Raw genomic sequence first — 10,365 nt, 5'->3', positions numbered from 1 at the left:
CAAGTGTACAACTTATAGCGGTCAATAATCCCATTCAACCTTTGTTCCATACTATAATGTCACAATAAATGAAAGCACTTGAGTAAAAAAATGGTTAATGTACTTCAGAATATATTACCCACCTTCATCAGATGAGTAAAATAGGTGAAAAAATGCAATGATCAAGAATAGACGAGAGGAATTTGAGGTTGACTATTTGTGAATCATGATAGGGTTGCAAGTTGGCATACTGCATCATAGGAGAAAATTTTCCATCTACGGTTACATAGACATGCAAATGGGTAACATGTAACATTTAGTGTGTTATTCTTATCACCATATCTCTACTTGTATAAACCCTACGCTAGTTGAACATGGTAGTGAGAAATGCATAGTGACAAATCTCGAATGGTGAACCTCTAATATGGGACAAAAGTGGTTAGCAAATAAGTATGATAGAAACAAAGCAAAATAAGATAAATTACACATTCAAAAATATTAAATTCAAAACAATTTCACTAACAATTTTAAAATTCTCAAATAAAAAAGAATGCTAGTTTACAATAAAATTTGAATGCTTGGCACTTCGAAAACCATATGGCATAATTGTTGTGTAGAAAAATCAATTGTTTTTAACCTTGATTTGTCTATTGGTTTGGTTAATGGAAACACTTATTGACTTGTCTATTGTTTTCTTGTTTTTATATGCTCACAAATAATAAGATAAAAAAATTAGGACAATTGTTTTATATTTTTTTAGCCTCCTTGTTGATGATTGCTTGTGTGGAGCACCTCTCCACTTATCAACACATGGTTCACACACTATTGTTAAGAGTGTTTTTTGAGGCATTACTTATTTTTCCTTGTTTGCTTGTATCTTTGAGGTGGGGGATTTCTACTTGTTGTGCATGGATATGAGCGTCAATGCTCTAGGAGCCCCATTAAACGGTTAAGTTCTCATTGCACTTTATTTCCCTGCATATATATTTGCATAAGGCAAGGTTGCATTGCATCTTTTTTTGGAAATAACAACGTAAGATTCGTGGTTGAGAGGCATAATTAAGAATGAAAATATTATTTTGCTTCTAAATGCAATGCATATTTTCCACCCTTTGAAGTTGTTAAGCAGAATGAAAAGTCACGGGCTAGAGTTTGGTGTCCCTTAATAGTGACATTGACCAATTTAACTATTCATAAATGAGGGATTTGGTGAGGGTGGAGACCTACAACTAGATAGATTTGGGTAAGGGGATAAACCTAAATAGAGGTAAAGTTATTTTATCCTTAGGGATAAGGGTAATTAGTGCTTGTTAACACCATTTTTTCTGATCAAATTCCTTCATCTTGCTTCTTCCTACTATGGTTTGAGGGCCCAAATCATGAAAAAATTGGGGTTACGTAGATTGATATTTTGGTTTTAATTTGAAATCCACAGACAATTAGGACTTCCAAACTACATTGAAATTTATTATTAGATTGTAGTTGTAGTAGTGCCTTAAGACCATGTGTTCATGAATTAGGTTGGAAATAGCTAGACTACTTTTTTTGAGTATTAGATGTCAATTAAAATGTAATTTCATGTTAATTTACTTTTACCGACTCTAAAGATATTTTATGTTATAGTGTACAATATTCAATTGAATACCCAAACTTGATTGATATGAGGTTCAAACTATAAAATCATCAAGGATAGGATAAACACTGAAAATCTCAGAAAAGTGGAGACTTTACTTAACTAACTTCAACAATTTTGGGCACATTTTGGATAACTATGTTCAGATGCAGGTGGTGTTAACGTCAATGCTCCTTTTTTGTGGTATTTGTGTTGTATGATGTTAGATGAAGTTCTTGTAGAAAGGAATTAATTAGTGACAATGTTGTTGTCCATGAAGAAAAGAAACAAATAATGGTGCAATTGTTGCTAAAGTAATGTTCATATGTGCCATAAGTTTCAAAAGCTTCGAATTTGACAAAGTCGCTGAGAAACAAAATTTTTCATCTATGAGAAATTTTGTGTAAATAAGTTTGAAATATTTTCATGAAAAATGACTTAAATCATTAGATGATCTCCATTAATGTGAGTGTTAAATCTCAATGAAGTAGAAAAGCAATACATTTTTTTTTTGTAAGTAAGATGTCTCCTCCCAACGCACATGCTTAGCAACCTAGTGAGGTTTGAACATAGGTCACCTTACTAAAGAAACTCTCTCTGAACTGGTTGTGCTACTGGAACTCGACTTAAAGGTGAGTAGGCTTGGTCAAGTTTAAGCTTTCTAGAGACTAGTCACCACCCTCACTCGGGTTTTAGCACAAGACCTTCCCATCATTACGAGTCCGACTTTACCAACCAACCACCTCCATCGACCTTAGAAAAACAATATACTTGCAGCATGTGTATACAAAAATATATATTACAAAACAAAAATTATTTTCGCTTGAATAATATAAAATGTTATTAGTTATCAATTATTAGTTCAAAAGATGGATACAATCTTAGCCACTCTAGGCATCCTATTATCAATCATCTTTCTAAATCATAATAAGAATATTTTATTATGTCTCTCCCTTTCCCTTACCTTTCTTCTCCTCTGCATCCCATTCCTCAACCCATGTCTTCAATTCCTTCCCTTCCCTTTCCTCAAGATATGTTTTCTGTCACTTTCCTTTTGTCCCCTTTCCATTCCTTCCCCTTCTCAAAATATTTTATTTCTTGTGCTCCTTAAAAGTTCTTCCTTTCTTGTCTTCTCATATTCTTAACTAATGCGGGAATCCTATTATCAATCGTCTTCTTGAATCATAATAAAAATATTTTATTATCTCTCCCGCTCTCCCTTTACCTTTCTTCTCCTTTCCATCCCATTCCTAAACTTATGACATAAATTCCTTCCCTTCCCTTTTCTCAATCTATGTTTTTTTTCCCTTTAGTTTTTCTCCCTTGCCATTCCTTCCCCTTCTCAAATATTTTATTTCTTATGCTCCTTTTATCATGTCCCCTAATTTCTTCTACCCTTTTTGTCTTCTCATATTTGATACTTTTGCCTTGTATATTGTTTTATTAATTAAGCCCATCCTAACCTCTCTCTCATTTCTTATTCCATTTTCCCTCATTTTTCATATCCATTCCTTCGTTTCCTATAACACCCTGCTTGCCCCCAACCCTCCATTCTCCCCATTAAATATTTTCCATGTGTCTTCTTACTCCTTTTTTCCCCTTTCAGCTCACATGTTTGGGTCCATCCTCAAATATTCTACCCACTCCCAATTTTCAATTGAATGACTCGATATAACACCCCGCTTGCCCCCAACCCTCCATTCTCCCCATTAAATATTTTCCATGTCTCTTCTTATTCCTTTTCTTTCCCCTTTCACCTCACATGTTTGGGTCCATCCTCAAATATTCTACCCACTCCCAATTTTCAATTGAATGACTCGATGTAAGCGATTTCTCACTATAAAATTATATGGTAATTTTGTTGTTTCTTATGTATCATTGGCACACATATGCAATGCATGTATGGTTATGGATATCTTCCTTTTGTATCCACTTCGAGGGTTTTAAATGTCTCTGTAATACAAACCTAATCATATTAGCACTTGTCACTAGACCAAACTCTTATGGTATTGAACATAATTTTTGATGTCATATGGATCATTGGATGCTAATCCAGTCTTTAAAATTATTTTTGTTTACTTATTTTTTTGTGGATGCAACTTGGGTTGCTAATAGAAAATGACAACAAGATATCTAATTTATGGTTTGCAGATTTTTTCGGTGTGGTTTTTGAGACAAAGAATTCAGATATTCCACAGTTTTCATTTTTAATTTGTCGATGTTTCGAGTCTAGACCAAGACTCATCACCAGGGCTCCAAACTTGATGACGAGTATTGGTCTAGACTCGAAACATCGACAAATTAAAAATGAAAACTGTGGAATATTCGAATTCTTTGTCTCAAAGATATCTAATTGCCACCAAATTCTATCAAAAATGTAAAAATAAAAGAATTTGGTTTTTAACTATTTTGTTAGGTAACTTTGGTCTCAATTCTCATGTATGAGTAAATCATATTATTTTATGACATCTACATAATTCCCATCAACATGCTTTTCTCACGCTTTGCTTTCATCTCATGGTGTATGACATTAAAATGTTTTTGTGATAACAAATTTACTGCAAATTCATTGAGAGAGTGACCTGCATGTTCTTTCTCCTGCAATAATATAAATGATATAAGTTTGAGTTGGAGGATATAAACTAAATAATAGTGGCTAAATTTATAATTTAGATTTAAATAACTTAAATAATTAGAATGCAATTAAAAAATGAAAAATAAAGTATTAATTAAATTTTAATAAATTATGGGTGATAGTATGGCGTTGGTTACATGTTTTGGTAAAACTAGGGAGTGTTTTGGTGGAAAAAGGATGCTTGATTGAGCAATTTTAAGCGCTAGATTGAGTCATGCATTAGATTGAACCATTTTTAAGCATTGTTGAGGCGCTTAAAAATAGCTCGTGATGAGCCTCAATATTGCAACAAGAATGCTGCAACTCCCAAGGCTACTGACTTTAATTATCAACCTGGGGTTCGTACAAACTTAAGAGGTGTCGGCACTATATGTGCGGCATACAATTTGTCCTTCTTTTGATGTCATGATGTAATGGAGTGCATATACTAAAGTCAAATCCTAAACTAACTGCAGAAAATGAAATATTCGAAATGGAACCTTAACCTATTGCAAGAAAGAAAGTACAAGGAAAGAGATGGAAATTCAATGCTAAATCACACCATTCCCTAATTAACCATTTAAGAAGTTATGCTAGGTAGAAATGCTAAATCAACATGAAACAAATGCTACTATCTAAGTTGTAGGAGTAAGAAGCATCAAACAACACTAATGTGCAAGTAAAGAGACTGAACTAAATATGTTTTTCCTTTTTTTTTTTGTCTTTTTATGCAAAATCAAGTATGCAACTAATTGCTTTTGTGGATGTGGCAGGTGAATTAAGGATGTTTGAGGATGGATGGAAGGGCTATGAGATGGTTGGATGGTGTGGAGGACCCCTGGGAGGCTTTTGGTGACTTCCTAGAGGTTTTCCATCAATTCGGCCTCAAAACAGGCCATTTCAGGAAAACCTACAGGATGTACTAGAAACCTACAGGATGATCCTGTAGGAATTACAGGAAACCTACAGGATACAACCGAGAGAAAAATGTGAGGTGTTGGAGGTGATGGGAGGCCTAGGAAAGGTGTGTGATGGGTGGAATGGAGTGGGAAAATTCCTAGGATCACTCAAAACTCAAAACCAAAGTCGGGAGATGGATGGATTCGCTCAAAAATCTTGTGAAATGATGAAATTGGTGAGGGTTTAATGACCAAGCAAATCAAATCCAAATTGGATGGGACAATTTTTTTTTATTAACTAGGATGTCTTAGGTCCATATTCCAAGTGGAATCATTCAAAAATACCTATGTTAATCCATTCCAAAAAAATAAAAAATATTACTAATCGAAAATCTAGAAATTTGAGAACTAGTGAGCTAGTAAATCTAAGAAATGTCTAACCAAAACAAGTGCAAATGCAATGGGGTAATTTTTGTTATGAAATAGAATTTTTTTGTGATCTAATGCAAGTGGAATCAAGTCAATTGAATCTCGTTAGCATGCTCTAAAAAATAGCAGAAATTTACTGTTCTTTGCCAAAAAGGAGGTCCAACAATCTAAAGTTGGGAATAAGAAGACTAATCCAAGCAGCTCAATGATTTCTATGAACTTCCAAAGCTTTTTCAAGGATTAAATAATGCTTCTGATCCTACAAAATAAATTATACCAACCATTTAACTCAATCCTACAACAAGAAATTATTAATCCTAAATGCAAAAATAGAAAGAAATAAAAACTAGAGATGCATGTGAATAAGCAATGAAAAGAATGAAAGAAAATGATACAAAAGGGCTCTGAGGTTCCTGGGATGGCCAAGCCCAAGGAAACTCAAAGACCTATTCAGGAGAATAAGATTTAGAAGCTGAACATGACACCAATCTTCATTATTTTCGTGAATAGAATTACATCCCTGCAAGAAAATACAATGGAGCTACAAGAATACAAGCTCTCTCCCCAATAACACTAATGAAAATCTCTCCCCTAGAGGAAAATTCGTCTTGGTACTTATACAAAATGATTATGAATGATTCCCCGTGAATGGAGGAAGCTTTCCCCACTAAAATCCCTTGATTAGTGGATCTAGTCCCCAATACTAGGAATTTACATTAAATGGCAGGGAACACATTCCTAGATTTTCTCAATCATTCCCCAGAGGCAAATTCGACTTGGTACTTATAAAAAATGATTAAGAATCATTCCCCATGGATGGAGGAAGCTTTCCCCGCCAAAATCCCTTGATTAGTGGATCTGCTCCATTGATTAGTGGAACAAATTCCTAGATTTTCTCAATCATTGGAGTTCCACAATTTGTGCCATAATTCCATAATATCTTGTTGACTTATTATTTATTATTGATCCTTCAGTAGTAGGGAACAAGTCCCTAAATTATCTCCTCCTACAACTCTTCATAATCTGCCCAATATTCTCATAATATTCCACAAAAAAAATAATATTAGGCACAAATATTCAATTATTCATAAACCTTCCTAAGGAATATATTAAAGTTAAAAATAAATTATCTAATGCAAAAAGAAAGGTTTAATGTGCTGAAGGATGATCATAGGCCTTAAGTTATTGTTTAATTTAGAGGCATGAGCCTTAATTTATGTCTAATTTAGAGGCCCATCAGCTCGATCAAGCGTTTAATCAAACCCTCGATCGAGCTCCTGTGTAACCCAAGGTTAGGAGCTCGATGGAGCCTTACCGCTGTGAATTTTAAAATTTATGTAAATATAAAAAATGATTTGTAAAATTTAAAATTGTTAGTATTTGATAGTTGAAAAAAAAAAAAAACCAAATTCAACTACTAATTACAATTGAATAGGTAATTAGCAATGGTGTGGATTAATTTATCATTACATTTCTAGCATCTTGGTGTATAGATTTGAAAAAAGATTCTACCCCTTTTACAATTGAAATTGTAATATTCTTATATTTATAATTTAGTAATTTAAAAGTGAGTTTTAATTTTCAATGTTATAATTTAAATAATAAATTGATTATAAATATAATTTAAATAATAAATTGATTAAACATAAGAAAATTTATCAATTTTATTTTAATAAATATTATAATTTTTTATATGAATAAGTCTAAAGAGGCCGCCCGAAATGTATGTTTTACAAAATTTACTGAATACTTAATAAACATGATTCCCTCAATCATAATCATATCTATTAAAATCAAAATGATATATATATATATATATATATATATATATATATATATATATATATATATATATAATATATAGATATATAATGCAGTAACATCCACTTGTTCAAGGAAACAAATGAATGCAGTAATAATTAACGTAGTTGTAAATTATAATTAATATAGTTGTAATGGATGCAATGATATCTATGGTTATAAATCTCTCTCAACTTGTAAAACGTGATTGCACTCAATTCCATCCTTAGTCTACATAAACACGAAGTATGTATATAAATTTTTACTTAGATTTGCAATATATATTTAAAAAAAATAAAAACATAAGGAAATCATAATTTTTAAAACATTATTTGACTAATTTGTATTTGAGTAATCTAGATTTAAATGTGCATATCAAATTATTTTTAAATAATAGTATTATAAAATTTAATAAAATTTAGTTTGTTTTATTTATTTATTTATTATAATTTGATTTATTTTTATTGAAAATTTCTACATTAAAAAAATTATATAATGATTAAACATAAAAAAAAAAAAAATATTATATTTAAAATCAAAACAATAAACAAATGATCATTTTTAAGAATTTCAAAATTGAAAAAACAAAGTTATCATTTTTAAGAATTTCAAAATTGAAAAGACAAAGTTAAAATCTTTTATAGAAAATTATCTATATATTATTATAATTATGTTTTGGTAAAATAAAATAAAATTTGTAAAAGCAGAGTTTGGAATGTGTTTGAATATTTATAATAATTATTTGTGGAATAAATAAATTTTATAATTTGTTTAAAGAAAAGTATTGAGAAGCTTTATTTTTTTAAGATAATTATGATAGCTTGATCGAACCTTTGTTTAAGCCTATCGAGGGTTTCTTAAACCCTAAATCTAGTTGTTCAGGGCCTAAAAAACAGAGTTTTAGCTCTTCTTCTACAGATTTCTCCACAACACCATTTTGTACCCTTCTCTACAACACCATTTTGTTCCCTAATGGACTCAAGGAATTCTTTTTCCTTATGTGACAAAGTTGATCATGTTGGATTCATGAAGGAATCCTCTATCCAATGGCATATGAGTTTGACATTTTCGAAATCATATGATATTTTTCATTTAATTTCTTTTAAACATAATGTTTGATTTTTTTAAACAATTTTAAACAGGTTGAATAAAAAATCAATACCATAAAATATACACAATGAAAAAATAATACCACTATCTTGTTTACAAGTCCTCTTCAAAAGGGTACTCTTGGTTTTTCATTTTATTTAAATAGTTGAAAAAACCTTACGTGAACACATGTGTGTGCAAAATGTAGGTAAAAGATTACTTGGGTATTTCGAAAAAAAATAAAAAATGTTGTTTTGCATAAAAATATTAATTTTTTAATATGAAAAACTTAGCTCTAGTCATGTAGATCATGCTCAATTATATTATTTTTAAAAATTACACATTTTAGACTAAGTAAAATTACACATTTTAGACTAAGTTATGCTACATGAACACACACATACCTCTTAAGATGTGTGAAAATTTACAAGGATAAACATTTCATTTAATGAAAAATTTACATATTATATGACACTAAATAGTTTTGCAGAAAATATCATTAAGACAACAATATAATTCTTCACAATTTTTCTTTTTACTCCGAATCAAAATTGAGAGTGCTTATATGAATTTTGAGGGCTTCAATTCGATAAAAAAGAAAAAATTGAAATTTCATCGCTACATTTGACCCAAAAATGTAAACCATCTTCATACTTTCACCCTTCTAAATAATTTTTAATATTTCAAATTTTGTATATTTTTTATTTTAACCCATGTCCCTCAGTGCATAACAATAACTAAGCTTCAACTTCAAGAGAAATTGAATGATAAAAATATTAAAAATAACTTAAAATACAAATGATTTAACAAACAAAATTACCTATGCCTTGTCCTCTACTGATTTTGTTGATTGTTTAATTTTGTGTCTCTGTAGACAATCACGATCATTTTTTATATTCATTTGTTTATTTCTTTTGTAACTGTTTCACTTGCTTTAGTTTCTAAGCCAAAAAAAAAAATGTCATTGTTTCATTATAATATTAATGGTTATGTTTGATTTCTGCTCTATCATAAAATGATTGATTACATATATAAAACAAGGTTTATTGGTCTTACTTTATCTATTTCTATGGGTTTATCTTTGCAACAATATTAGAGTTTACTTTGCATTCTTATTTACATGGCTAATATTGTTTACTTTTCATTCCTATTTACATGGCTTCCATTAAACTTCATTAAATTTTTAATGCTAATCTTTTACCTATAGTTTAGAATTGAAGTTTAATTTGCAACTTCATTGATGTTGCCTTATATTAAGTTGAATAAAATAGTTCAATTAATGAACTATTACATTACTTTCTCTCTAAACTTCATTAAATTTTTAATGCTAATTTTTTATTCATACTCTACAATTGAAGTTTAACTTGCACCTTCATTGAATTGATGTTGCCTTATATTAAGTTGAATAAAATAATTCAATTAGTGAACTATTACATTACTTTCCCTCAATGGATCTCTCACAAGAAAAAGATCACAAATTGTTAAAATCCATGGGTTATTCGTGCATTCCAAGAAACACCCATCCTTTATGCTAGCCTCCTCTGTCGATAACACTTTATCCCCGTTTAGTTGTTTGCACTATCTAACAATTGTGTTACCTAACACCATTGATATGATCTAAGTGGAATCGTCCTTGACAACCTCTCATCACCACCAATAAGTGGGGTTGAGGGATATAGCCTACATGGGGTGCAGGGGAAACACCCTTATGCCCATAAACCTCTACAACAATTGATGCATTAAGTCCTACCTACAACCCTATCTACATGACCTTCAACATTCCATGACCTATCCACATGACCTTCAACATTCCATGCACATCCTTATGAAAGCCAATAGTCACAGAAAATCTATAGTCACTTAAAATTATTATGGAAATGGTTCAGTAAAGAAAACCATTTCTATAACCAAATCTTAGAGTAGTTGTACTTTGTAGTTGATAA

The sequence above is a fragment of the Pinus tabuliformis genome, chromosome 9 (assembly GCF_031772625.1).
Source record: "Pinus tabuliformis cultivar Carrire ecotype Pingquan chromosome 9, CPIR1, whole genome shotgun sequence".
Taxonomy (NCBI): Eukaryota; Viridiplantae; Streptophyta; class Pinopsida; order Pinales; family Pinaceae; genus Pinus; species Pinus tabuliformis.
The sequence above is the reverse complement of the archived record's forward strand: the minus strand, read 5'-3'. Positions refer to the sequence as shown.